At 43.6% G+C, this 14105-nt stretch overlaps 1 protein-coding gene across 4 annotated transcripts in view; it reads left to right on the plus strand.

The window, feature by feature from the left end:
* clcn3 (chloride channel 3) overlaps positions 1-14105 on the plus strand; it is a 238113-nt gene that overhangs the window by 27176 nt on the left and 196832 nt on the right. Inside the window, exon 1 of one of the 4 annotated variants that reach the window (XM_072257639.1) lies at positions 113-186. The exons of the other annotated variants lie outside the window; for them this stretch is intronic. The gene's annotated coding sequence lies outside the window, so the exon portion shown is untranslated. Of the gene's footprint in view, positions 1-112; positions 187-14105 lie in introns of those variants that run through there. 4 annotated transcript variants of the gene reach the window in all.

A 14105-nucleotide genomic window follows, 5' to 3' on the forward strand; every position in this document is an offset into this window, starting at 1 on the left:
GAGGCTGAAAGATCTGATAGGCTCTCTTTGCTGATTATGTTAGTTACAGCCTTAAAAAAAAAACACCCTAACAAATTAGTTCCTTCAATAGTTGTTTCCCTTCTGGTTTCAGATGGCATTGGTGAAACTCAGCAACTACTTGCTGGCGGCAAACAGAAGAACCTAATATAAGCCTCTCTTTTTCTGGTAAATAATCACTGCAATCAATAACTTCCCTTTCAGAGTTAAGTTTTTGAATGACCTGTACGACCTGGCCTTTTTGGGGTGTGAACTGAAGTTTCGAAGGTGCAGGACTGTTGTGATATGGTGTGCACAGGCTGAATCGAGGTGGCCTGGCCCAGGCACGTGACTGGGCACTGAGCCGGTGTTTGGTCATTGCTGAGGAAGACTTGGAAGTGATTCAATGTGGCGAAACCGAGGCAAGGCAGAGTTGAGGCAGTGGGGCCTGGGCCCAAAAGCAAGAAAAGACCTGAGGTTTGATTGATTTAAGCACTGAACCATTGAGAAAGGTTGGGTACAGACTGAATGGAGGCAGTGGAGCCCGGGCCTATGAGTATATCAAGGTGGCAGGGCTGAGGCCTGAGAGCAAGGAACAATCCGATGTTTGGATGATTTAAGCACCAGACCAGATTGAAAAGGATAGGGCTTCAGGGCTGGAGGCAAGGAACGGGTCGGTGCGGTCAGCTTGCTACTCTGCGAGGTTTCCTCAACTCTGTGTTGAACTGAGGCTGTGGCTTGCAGTTAATGGGTTCCTGAATTGACCGCAGTGATAACTGGCTTTGTTACTGTGGACTCACTTCTGTGAACTTCAGTTCTGATGTTATTTGCTTACTTTTATTGTTTGAATGATTTGTCTTCTTTCCTCCTGCACATTGGGTGTTTCCCTGCCCAGTGGCCAGCCATTCTAGTTCCATTTCCCATTCCCATTCTGTTATGTCTATTCATGGCCGCCTTCATGGCTTGGCTTTGTGAACGAAGATTTAGGAAGGGGGCTGCCCTCGTCTGCTGCAGGCTCGCTGGTGGATGACGAGGCCAATATGGGACAGGCAGGTCTGACCACAGCAGCTGCAAGGGAAATTCTGTTCTGGGTTTGGTGCTGCTGTGTCATGGTTCTTCCTCCTTCTCCTTTTGTCCTCAATGCCAGCCCTGCGTGTGTTCTCGAAGGAGGAGACAGACTGGTGAATGGTGTGTTGCCAGGCCTCGCGATCGGAGACTAGATTAGACCAACGGCAATGGTCGATGTGACAGGCACCAAGGGGTTTCTTCAGAGAGTCCTTGCACCTCTTCTTTGGTGCCCCTCTGTCACGGTGGCCAGTGCAGAGTTCGCCATACAGCACAATCTTGGGCAGGCGATGATCCTCCATCCTAGAGACGTGCCCTGCCCAGCTCAACTGCATCTTCAACAGCATGGCCTTGATGCTGGTGACCTCCGCCTGTTCGAGGACTTCGATGTTGGTGACAAAGTCACTCCAGTGGATGTTGAGGATGGTGCGGAGGCAGCGCTGGTGGAAACGCTCAAGGAGTCATAGGTGGTGATGGTAGGTGACCCAAAACTCAGAACCGTACAGGAGGGTGGTCAGTACAATGGCTCTGTACACACTGATCTTTGTGCCTTTCCTCAAATGCTTGTTGTTCCAGACTCTTTTGTACAGCCTGCAGAATGTGCTGTTTGCCTTTGCCAGTCTGTTGTCAATCTCTTTGTTGATCTTGGCATCTGATGAGATGGTGCACCCCAGGTAGCTAAACTGGTGGACTGTCTTCAGCTATACCTCACCGATGGTGATGCAGGGAGGGTGGTAATCTTCCTGAGGTGCGGGCTGATGGAGAACTTCTGTCTTCTTCAAGCTGACTTCCAGTCCGAAGAGCTTGGCAGCCTTTGTGAAGCAGGATGTTATAGCTGCAGGGCTGTCTTTGTGTGGGCAACAAGGGCAGCATCGTCGGGGAAGAGTAGCTCTCGGATGAGTTGCTCCAGTGTCTTGGAGTAGGACTGTAGTCGCCTCAGGTTGAACAGTCTGCCATCTGTGTGGTATCAGATGTAGACACAGTCCTTGTCATCAAGGTCTTCTGTGGCCCTTTTGAGCATCATGCTGAAGAAGATGGTGAAGAGAGGTCGCAGCCTTGCTTTACTCCGTTGCCTATTGGGAAGGGTTCTGAGAGGTTGTTGTTGTGTCTGACTCTGCCACTCTGATCTTCATGTAGCTGGATGACTGTGCTGAGGAACTTTGGGGGGCATCCCAGTTGTTCCACGATTTGCCACAGACCTTCCTTGCTCACGGTGTCGAATGCTTTGTTAAGGTCGACAAACATCACGTACAATCCCTTGTTCTGCTCCCTACATTTCTCTTGGAGCTGCCTGAGAACAAATGCCATGTCGGTGGTGCTTCTGTTGGCTCTGAAGCCACACTGGCTTTCTGGGAGGTGTTCTTCTGTAATGATGGCTGCTTTCACTGTCATGATAAGGCCACACGTGGGTTAGAAGAACAACACCTTGTATTCGTTTTGGTTAGCTTCCAGCTTGATGGTATGAACATCGATTTCTCAATCTTCCAGTAATGCCTCCCACCCCTCTCCTTCACCATTTCCCACCCCCTTTAACCTCTCTCACCATATCTCACCAATGAACTTCCCAGCTCTTTACTTCATCCCTCCCCCTCCAGGTTTTGCCTATCACCTTTCTCTCCCTCTCTCCCCCCGCCAATCTTTTAAATCTACTTCTCAGCCTTTTTTCTCCAGTGCTGCTGATGGGTTTTGGCCCAAAATGTTGACTGCACCCTTTTTCAAGATGCTGCCTGGCGTGGCTGAGTTCTTCCAGCATTATGTGTGTGTTGCATTGGGTGTTTATCTTTTTTTAATGGGCTCTATTGATTTTTTTGTTTTGTGGTGCCTGGAAGGAGACTAATCTCGAGTTTGTTTATAGTATATATACTCTCATTAATGTATTTTGAATTTTTGTTGGATCTACCCTATCTCATTTGCAAAATGCCCTGTAGCAATTCCTTGATAAACTATCAGAGCCATTTTATTCAGCTCATGTCAGGCAAATAGGTTCCCTATTTCCTTTTTCACTTTTTGTCAATGGTTTTATTCCGTCTGGGTAGCCTCCAATCTGATGGCATGTTTTATTTATATTTCTCTTTTGGTTCCTCCCCCTTCCTTCAAACAAAAGCTGTACCCATGGGCATTAGCATGGGTCCCAGCTATGCCTGCTTGTTTGTCAGCTACGTGGGACAGTTTATGTACCAAGCCTACACTGGTGACTGTCCCACACTTTTTTTCTGACCCTGCATCGATGACTGCATTGGTGCTGCTTCCTGCACCTATGCTGAACATGTGGACTTCATCCACTTTGCCTCCAACTTCCACCCTGTCCTTAAATTTACCTGGTCCATTTCTGACACCTTCCTCCCTTTTCTCGATCTCTCTGTCTCTATCGCTGGAGATAGCTTATCTGCTGATGTTTATTTCAAACCCACCGTCTCTCACAGCTACCTGGACTATACCTTCCCACCTTGTAACTTGTAAAAATGCCACCCTCTTCTCTCAATTCCTCCGTTTCCGCTGCATCTGTTCTTAAAGATGAGGCTTTTCAGTCCAGAATGAAGGAGATGTCCTCCTTTTCAAAGAAAAGGGCTTCCCTTTCTCTACCATCAACCTGCCTTTAACCGCATCTCTTCCATTTCGTGCACATCTGTTCTCGCTGCATCCTCCTGCTCCCCTACCAGGGATGGGATTCCTCTTGTCCTCACCTACCAAGCCACCAGCCTCCATGTCCAGCACATAATTCTCCACAATTTTACCATCTTTCAACCCATCTTCAATGGGATCCCACCACCAAGCACATATCTCCCTCCCCGCCCCCCCCCCCACACTTTCTGCTTTCTGCAGGGCTCACTCCCTATGCAACTCCCTTGTCCATTCGTCCCTCCCCACTGATCTCCCTCCTGGCGCTTATCCTTGCAAATGGAACAAGTTGTATATCTGCCTGTTGACCTCCCTCCTCACTACCATTCAGGGCCCCAAACAGACCTTCCAGGTGAGGTGATACTTCACCTGTGAGTCTGTTGGGGTCATGTACTGTGTTCGGTGAGACCTAGATGGAGATTGGGAGACCGTTTTGCTGAGCACCTATGCTTTGTCGGCCAGAAAATGCATGATCTCCCAGTGGCCACCCATTTCAGTTCTACTTCCCATTCGCATTCTGTTATATTTATCCATGGCCTTGTCCACTGTCATGATGAGGCCACACTTAGGTTGGAGGAACAACATCGTATATTCTGTTGGGGTAGCCTCCAAACTGATGGCATGAACATCGATTTCTTGAACTTACGGTAATGCCCCTTTCTCCCCCCACTTTCAACATTCCCCATCCTCTTTTCCCCCCCTCACCTTATCGCTCTTCCCTTTTCTTTTTTCCATAGCCTTCTGCCCACTTCTATCAGACTCTCCCTTCTCCAGCCCTGTATCTCTTTCACCAATCAACTTCCCAGCTCTTTACTTTATCTGTCCCCTTCAGTTTTTACCTATCACCTTGTGTGTATCTCTCCCCTCCTTTTAAGTCTACTTCTCAGCTTTTTTTGTCTCCAGTCCTGCTGAAGGGTCTTGGCCCAAAACATCTCTCCAGCATTTTGTGTATGTTGCTTGACTTTCCAGCATCTGCAGATTTTTTTTTTCTTGTTAATGGTTTAGTTGTATTTCTTGTTTCTGAACTGAGAATTGTTTTGGAATCTATGGATATCTGGAAAATGACAGACCAAATTTGCACACATTTTAAAAATGCCAAGACGCAGCTAATCACATTCAAGTGATTTATTGCCTTTCAGTTCCATTCATTTCCCTAATGCTAATTTTTATTAATGCAACTTTCTTTGATCTCATTCATTCCAGACCAGTTGTCCTCAATTTTTGGGATGTTTTCTGTCCTCAGTGATAGCATGCATAATATCTGTTTAATTCCACATAGTCGTCAGTGGCACAAAGGCAATCGCGTGATAGCTCCAGTGACCCACATTCACTCCAGACCACTGTAGAATTTTTGTATATTTTCCCTTTAACATTGTGAATTTCTCTCAGAAGCTCCAGTTTCCACCCCACATACTAAAGATGTGCTGGCTTTTGTTTTTACAGTTATAAATTGCATTGGGGTAGATGGTTGGTGGGATAATCTGGGTGTGGGAGGGTGGCGGTTGGCACAGATTCTGTGGTATGTACCATATAACCATATAACAATTACAGCACAGAAACAGGCCATCTCGGCCCTTCTAGTCTGTGCTGAACTCTTACTCTCACCTAGTCCCACCGACCTGCACTCAGCCCATAACCCTCCATTCCTTTCCTGTCCATATATCTATCCAATTTAACTTTAAATTATAACATCAAACCTTCCTCAAACTACAACCAGCTACGTTATACAGAAAATGAATTTCTATACTAATTCTTTGTTACTTGTCTTGGTCTGTAAGAGACCAGCATTAGCTGTAACTTTATCTTTCTACATATCCATAAAAGCTTTTAGAAAAAAAATATTCTATTTCTCACTATGGCAATCTTACATTGCTGAATTCTGAACTCTTCACATATCTGTTGGTTTTTTTGGTGGTATCATTAATTAATCCTATCTCATTATGCAATACCTTATACAAAATAGCCTACTCATGGTTGGTTCCTCTATGCATTGCAAAGATACTCCGTTAGCTTGCCCTCGACATTAACTTTGTAAATTTGATCTGTCCACTATGCTTGATAATTAGATTATTCTCTGATTATTGCAGTACCTTCCTTAAATGACCAGATGACTTTTTGATTTGTATTGTCTTATGGTATTGTTAAGGGGTCTGTTTACTACTTGAATGTCGGTTCTTTCCCTTGTTGTTTCTTGTCATTTGCCCATCTTGAGTTTTTGAGCCTCTATTATTCCTCAGTACTGCAGTGATTTTATCCTTTAAGAAATATCTGAAATTCTGTTTGCCCATATTCTTTTCTTTCTGCCTATCTTTCTGAAATGTCAAAGTATACTTGAAGATCCAGCTCCCAGCCTCAGCTACCTTGCATAAATATCTCCGTAATGGCTATTAGATCAGACCTTATTTATTTCTATTTGTGCCATCAATTCATCTGTCATGTTACAAATGCTGCATGTACTGGACTGAAGAGTCTTTAATTCGTGGTTGAAACTTCTTCCTTGCAACATCAGCGGGATACTGTCAGCTCTTCAGGCTTTATTTCATTTGGTATATGGCCTATTTGATGATGATCACAGCAAGACTGTACTGAATAGTTAGCTCTCAGATGGAGTCAAGGACATTCGTGAAAAGGACACTGTCACAGTTGAATCCAAAAGAGAGCAGAGTTCTGGTGCTAGGAAACCATTTGCTCAGCACAAGGGGGGAGCTGATATTAAGGAAGGAAATACATACTAGGTAGTTAATAGGTGGATTGACTTAACACAATCTCTTCAGAAGGAGCCAACATTTTTGGAAATAATTTTAAACCTTGATTCATAGTTTTTAAGTGATAACTATGATGTCGGAAAATTTAACTTGAGCTGATGATGGAAATCCTTATAAGAACATTATTGTGGCTGAGATTAAAGTAGCTCTTTTTTTAAAAAAGGACACTGTTGTGGCTGCCAATTGCCTATCGTTTGATAAATTTGCATGTCAGTGAGGCTGTCCTTAGCACTACGTAGCTGGGCCTCCTGTGTTTCTTCCACCTGCCATGTATTATTTAGATCTTTGGTTTTACTATTGGATGCTGGCCTTCAGACGCCTGTAGAACTGTTTCTTTTTTTCCCTTGAGTTCGTAGTTGATGTTATCCATCCAAGAACGTTGTTTGCAGTTAATCTGGTCATTCTCATTAAAGCTGGTGTCCTGATACTAACCACAAGGACTTCAAAGATATTCGAGATCCTGTGGTTACTTGGATCTTCTCAGATTATCTCTGAGACAAGCTATCTTCGCAGGGTGTTTAATAACTTCAACTTTGTCTTTCATCCAGCTGCATTATATTTTCTGTTATTGATGTGAAAAAGCTGATGGAGATGACAGTGGATCAGATAGTGGTTAGTCCAATGGTTATCGCTACAGTTTCTTTTATGGATGCAATCTAAACAGGCTAATGACTGGATTAGAGGTGTTGCTATGAAGTATTATGCTTGTCTCTTTGATGGAGCAGGCAAATACGGTCCTGTTATTTTGTCAGGGTAAGAACTCTAGTGGGTATTGATTTTCGGTATTTGCTCCTTGGCAATCTGCCTTAACCCTTTGTAGAGAATTACATCCTTGGCATTGAAGTTATCCATTGTGTCTTCCTTTGTTATGTGGGCAGGTTTGTTTTTCATTGGTCTATCTTAGAGCCAGAGGGTATAAGATGTTTACTTATCTCACAATAGCTGACACACTGGCCCCTGACACATAGGCAGTGGTGTGGCTGTGTTGGTATGAGATGAAATTCCATCTTTAGAAAGAGGTGACATAGGGTCAGAGAATGTTGAATCTTAGTGGGTGGAGTTATTATGGGAATCACATATAAGCCTCCGAATAATAGCCAAGATGTGGGGTTGAGATTGCAAAAGGAGCTAGAAAAGACAGGTAATCAGGGTAATGCAATAATTGGGGGACTTCATTATGCAAGGGGATTGGGAAAATCAGGTTGGTGTAGGATCACAAGAGAGGGAATTTGTTGACTGCCTATGAGATATGATGTGGTGGCCATTACAGTCTTGGATGGCTCAGGGACAAGAATGGTTACTTCAAGTGCCGAGTTTTAGATGTTTCAGAAAGGACAGAGAGGGAGGCAAAAGAGGTGGGGGCATGGCACTGTTGATCAGAGATAATGTCATGGCTGCAGAAAAGGTGGACGCCATGGAGAGATTGTCTATGGAGCCTCTGGTTGGAGATTAGGAACAGGAAGGGGTCAATAACTTTACTGGGTGTTTTTTGTAGACCGCCCAATAGTAACAGGCATATTGAGGAGCAGATAGGGAAACAGATCCTGGTAAGGTGTAATAATAATAGAGTTTTCGTGATGGGAGATTTTAATTTCCTAAATATTGATTGGCATCTCCCTAGAGCAAGGGGTTTAGATGGGGTGGAGTTTGTTAGGTATGTTCAGGAAGGTTTCTTGACACGATATGTAGATAAGCCTACAAGAGGAGAGGCTGTACTTGATTTGGTATTGGGAAATGAACCTGGTCAGGTGTCAGATCTCTCAGTGGGAGAACATTTTGGAGATAGTGATCATAATTCTATCTCCTTTACAATAGCATTAGAGAGAGATGAACAGATAAGTTAGAAAAGCGTTTAATTGGAGTAAGGGGATTATAAGGCTGTCAGGCAGGAAATTGGAAGCTTAAATTGGAAAAATGAACTCAGGGAAAAGTACGGAAGAAATGTGGCAAATGTTCAGGGGATATTTGTGTGGAGTTCTGCATAGGTATGTTCCAATGAGATGGAAGTTATGGTAGGGTACAGGAACCATGGTGTACAAAGGCTGTAATAAATCTAGTTAAGAAGAAAAGCTTACAAAAGGTTCAGAGAGCTAGGTAATGTTAGAGATCTAGAATATTATAAGGCTAATAGGAAGGAGCTTAAGATGGAAATTAGGAGAGCCAGAAGGGGCCATGAGAAGGCCTTGACAGGCAGGATTAAGGAAAGCCCCAAGGCATTCTACAAGTATGTGAAGAGCAAGAGGATAAGATGTGAAACAATAGGACCAGTCAAGTGTGACAGTGGGAAAGTATGTTTGGAACCGGAGGAAATAGCAGAGGTACTTAATGAATACTTTACTTCAGTATTCACTACGGAAGAGGATCTTGGTGATTGCAGTGATGACTTGCAGCAGACTGAAAAGCTTGAGCATGTAGATATTAAGAAAGAGGATGTGCTGGAGCTTTTGGAAAGCCTCAAGTTAGATAAGTCGCCGGGACCAGATGAGATGTACCCCAGGCTACTGTGGGAGGCGAGGGAGGAGATTGCTGAGCCTCTGGCCATGATCTTTGCATCATCAATGGGGATGGGAGAGGTTCCGGAGGATTGGAGGGTTGCGGATGTTGTTCCTTTATTCAAGAAAGGGAGTAGAGATAGCCCAGGAAATTATAGACCAGTGAGTCTTGCCTCAGTGGTTGGTAAGTTGATGGAGAAGATCCTGAGAGGCAGGATTTATGAACATTTGGAGAAGTATAATATGATCAGGAATAGTCAGCATGGTTTTGTCAAGGGCAGGTCATGCCTTACGAGCCTGATTGAATTTTTTGAGAATGTGACTAAACACATTGATGGAAGAGCAGTAGATGTAGTGTATGTGGATTTCAGCAAGGCATTTGACAAGGTACCCCATCCAAGGCTTATTGAGAAAGTATGGAGGCATGGGATCCAAGGAGACATTGCTTTATGGATCCAGAACTGGCTTGCTCACGGAAGGCAAAGTATGGTTGTAGACGGGTCATATTCTGCATGGAGGTCGGTCACCAGTGGAGTGCCTCAGGGATCTGTTCTGGGACCCTTACTCTTCGTGATTTTTATAAATGACCTGGATGAGGAAATGGAGGGATGGATTAGTAAGTTTGCTGATGACACAAAGGTTGGAGGTGCTGTGGATAGTGTGGAGGGCTGTCGGAGGTTACAGCGGGACGTTGATAGGATGCAAAACTGGGCTGAGAAGTGGCAGATGGAGTTCAACCCAGATAAGTGTGAAGTGGTTCATTTTGATAGGTCAAATATGATGGCAGAATCTAGTATTAATGGTAAAACTCTTGGCAGTGTGGAGGATCAGAGGGATCTTGGGGTCCGAGACCATCGGACGCTCAAAGTAGCTGCACAGATAGACTCTGTGGTTAAGAAGGCGTACAGTGTATTGGCCTTCATCAATTGTGGAATTGAATTTGGGAGCCAAGAGGTAATGTTGCAGCTATATAGGAGCCTGGTCAGACCTCACTTGGAGTACTTTGCTCAGTTCTGGTTCCCTCACTACAGGAAGGATGTGGAAACCATAGAAAGGGTGCAGAGGAGATTTACAAAGATTTGCTTGGATTGGGGAGCATGCCTTATGAGAATAGGTTGAGTGAACTTGGCCTTTTCTCCTTGGAGTGACGGAGGATGAGAGGTGACCTGATAGAGGTGTATAAGATGATGAGAGGCATTGATTATGTGGATAGTTGGAGGCTTTTTCCCAGGGCTGAAATGGTTGTCACAAGAGGACACAGGTTTAAGGTGCTGGGGATTGGGTATAGAGGAGATGTCAGGGATAAGTTTTTTTCACTCAGGGTGGTGACTGCGTGGAATGGGCTGCCGGCAGTGGTAGTGGAGGCGGATACGATAAGGTCTTTTAAGAGACTTTTGGATAGGTACATGGAACTTAGAAAAATAGAGGGCTACGGGTAAGCCTTGTAATTTCTAAGGTAGGGACATGTTCGGTACAACTTTGTGGGCCGAGGGGCCTGTATTGTGCTGTAAGTTTTCTATATTTCTATGAGATTGCTTTTTAGAGCAGCTTGTTCTTGAGCCTACTTGGGGAAAGGCTGTCTTTGTGTGTTGTGTAATAATCCAGATCTTATTAGGAAGCTTAGGAGGCAGTGATCATAATATGACTGACAGAGAGAAGCATAACTCGCATGTATCTGCATCACAATGGAATAAAGGGAATTACAGAGGCATAAAAGAGGAATCTGCCCAGGTGGATTGGAGGAGGATACTGGCAAGGATGATGGCAAAGGTTTCTGGGAAAAGTTCACAAGGTGCAGGATAGATATGTCCCACAGAGGAAGAAGTTCTTAAATGGCAGGGGTAGGCAACTGTGGCTGACAAGGAAAGTTAAGGACTGCATAAAAGCCAAGGGAAGGGTATGTAAGGTAGCAAATGAGTGGGAAGTTGGATGATTGGGAAGCTTTTAAAATCCAACAAAAGACAACTAAAAAGCTTTAAGCAGGGAAAAGATGAAATATGAGGGCAGACTTGGCAGTAATACAAAGCAGGATACCAAAAGTTTTTCAGTTATATCAAGAGTAAAAGGGAGGTGAGAGTTGATATTGGACCACTGGAAAATGATGCTGGTGAGGTAATAATGGGGGACAGAGAAATGGCAAATGAACTTAATGGGTGCTTTTCATCTGTCTTCACTGTGGAAGACACCAGCAGTGTGCCGGAGGTCAGTAAGTGTCAGGGAGCAGGACTGAGTGCCATTGCTATTACAAGGGACTGGAAGATTGCAAATGTCTCTCCGCTCTCTAAGAAGGGAGGAAGACAAAAGAAAGGAAATAAAGGCCAGTTAGCCTAACCTCAGTGATTGGGAAAGTATTGGAGTCTGTTATTATGGATGAAGTTTTGAGGTACTTGGAGACTAATGATAAAATAAGACAGTCAGCATGGTTTCTGTGAAGTGAAATCTTGCCTGACAAATCTGTTGAAGTTCTTCGAGGCAGTTACAAGCAGGGTGGACAAGGAGAGGCAGTGGATGTCATTTACCTGGATTTTCAGAAGGCGTTTGATAAGGTGCCACACATGAGGCTGGTTAACAAGATGGTGCTACAGGAAAGATATTGGCAAGGATAGTGTATTAGCTGATGGGCAGGAGGCAGGGACTGGGGATGGTTTTCTGGTTGGCTGCCGGTGACTAGTGGTGTTCCTCAGGGGTCAGTATTGGGACCACTGCTTTTCACATTGTTTGTCAATAATTTAGATAATGGAATTGATGGCTTTGTGGCAAAGTTTGTGGATGATATGGGGATAGGACGAGGGATAGGTAGTGCTGAGGAAGCAATGTGATTGTAACGGGACTTAGAATTGGAAGAATGGGAAATAAGCGGCAGATGGAATACAATGTTGGGAAATGTCTGATAATGCATTTTGGTAAAAAGTAACAATAGTGCAGACTACTATCTAAATGAGAAAGTTCAAACATCAGAGGTGCAGATGGGACTTAGGAGTCCTTGTGCAAGACTCCAGGCAGGTTAATTTATAGGTTGAGTGTGTGGTAAAGAAAGCAAATGCAATGTTGGCTTTTATTTCAAGGAGAATTGAATACAAAAGAAAAGAGGCTTTATAAGACACTAGTCAGGCCGCACGGAATATTGTCAACGGTTTTGGGCCCTATATCTCAGAAAGGATGTGTTGTCATTGGAGGGAGTCCAGAGGAGGTTTACGAGGATAATTCTGAGAATGAAGGGATTAACATATGAGGAGCTTTTGGCGGCATTGGGCCTGTACTCGCTGGAATTTAGAAAAGTGCGGGAAGATCTTGTTGAAACCTACTGAATGTTGAAAGGACAAGATAGGATGGATATGGAGAGGCTGCTTCCTATTGTGGGGGTATCCAGAACTAGAGGGCAGAACCACAAAATTGAGGGGCGACCTTTTAGAACAGTGGTAAGGAGGACTTTTTTCAGCCAGAGAGTAGTAAATCTATGGAATGCTCTGTCACAGACTGCGGTGGAGGCAGAGTCCGTGGGTGTATTTAAGGCGGAAGTTGATTGTTTCCTGATCAGTCAGGGCATCAAAGGATATGGTGAGAAACCCGGTGTATGGGGCTGAGTAGGATCTGGGATAAGCCGTGATGGAATAGCGGAGCAGTCTTGATGGGCTGAACGGCTTAATTCTGCTCCTATGTCTTCTGGCTTAATTCTTGATGGTGGAGCCATGTAGACAGTGTTCCCCAACTGTTTGCTCTTTGAATCAGTATCTGTTGCCTTTTGCCTGAAGTGATGACATTGTCAAAATGTCAGCTTCTGGTCGTTAGCAGAGCAGCTGTTGGTTATGTTGTTGGTACTAGCCATGAGGACCTTTTGTTCCAGGAAGGGAACTTCATGCTGAGTCTTGGAAATTGCCTGTGTATGTAAGTAGTTTGAGGTAGGCTATATAATGTAATGTTTCTTAAGTAATGGATCCAGAGCTTTCAACAGTTTATGGATGAAACACAGCAGATTTAGCATGCATTGTGACCAATCATCAATTAACAAACTTTACCTTTTATTTGGGGCCATCAAGGTGTACTGATATGTGCAGCCTTTTCCAATTTTATCTGCTTCATATTAGCTTTCCTTTCCCCGCTCCTCATTGATCCTAGGGATTTCAGGTTGCTCATATAGAGCAGGTGACTCCTGAACTTTTTATGTATATATTCACAATGATAATATAATAGTCTTGAAGCTGAACTACCTTGCAGCAGAAATAATTGAAACACAATCAAATGTTAGTTATATCTAGATCACCAAACTTAGGAATGATGGATGGAGATTTAGGTTACATCAAACTGATACAACACAAGAACAGAAATGTCAGGTGGACCATGATAAGATTGTGATCTCCAGGTTGTAAAAGTGTCATTGAGGTAATCTGCTATAGCTTGGGCAGTGCCAGGAATTATAGGTAGCTTTAGTGATGCCAAATTGAACTTTGGTCACTGCACTATAATAGCTAAGTTTCAAATTTTTATTGAGTTTCAGACTCTTGTCATGGAGAGGATTGGAGTTGGTAACCTAGTTTGTGATGAAGATCTAACGTGTTGGTTTAGACTTTTCAGTGTATCTTAGGAGACAGTAATTCAAAAGCAAAGAAATGCAGATATGAGAAATCAAATGAAAGTACCTGAATGATTCAGCAGTATGATGGCACCTGCGCAGATAAAAAGGGTCTTTTCATCTGAACTGGAAAAAAAGTTAGAGAAAAGAAGCTTTAGGATGAAGCAAAAGGGGAAGAAGGTGGAAAGAACACCAATGTTTTCTCTGAAGGATGGGAAGGCAAGATTAATTAAAGATGAAAAGAGACAAAAGGTGATTTAAGAAGATTAATCATTAACAAAAGGTTAGGATGAAGGAAGTATAAATGGGAAAGCAGATTAATTATTTTAAAATTGCTGTTTTAATAAAAAGGATGCATTAAGGGGAGGTCAATGTAGTAATAGTGAAATTATTACCCATAACTATTATATAAAAACTTTAGTTATACATTTGTCTTCCAAAATAATGCAGTTGATTAATATCTTATCCTTTGATTAGACACCAAGTGAGTACCACAATTTCAGATCATAATTACTGCTTATTTAGCTGTTCTGACAGCAGCTGTTGAACAATTTTCACCTGTGCCCCCTTCCAGCTCTGCTTGCCTCCCTGATGAGC

Source organism: Mobula birostris, chromosome 5 (assembly GCF_030028105.1).
Source record: "Mobula birostris isolate sMobBir1 chromosome 5, sMobBir1.hap1, whole genome shotgun sequence".
NCBI classification, from domain to species: domain Eukaryota; kingdom Metazoa; phylum Chordata; class Chondrichthyes; order Myliobatiformes; family Myliobatidae; genus Mobula; species Mobula birostris.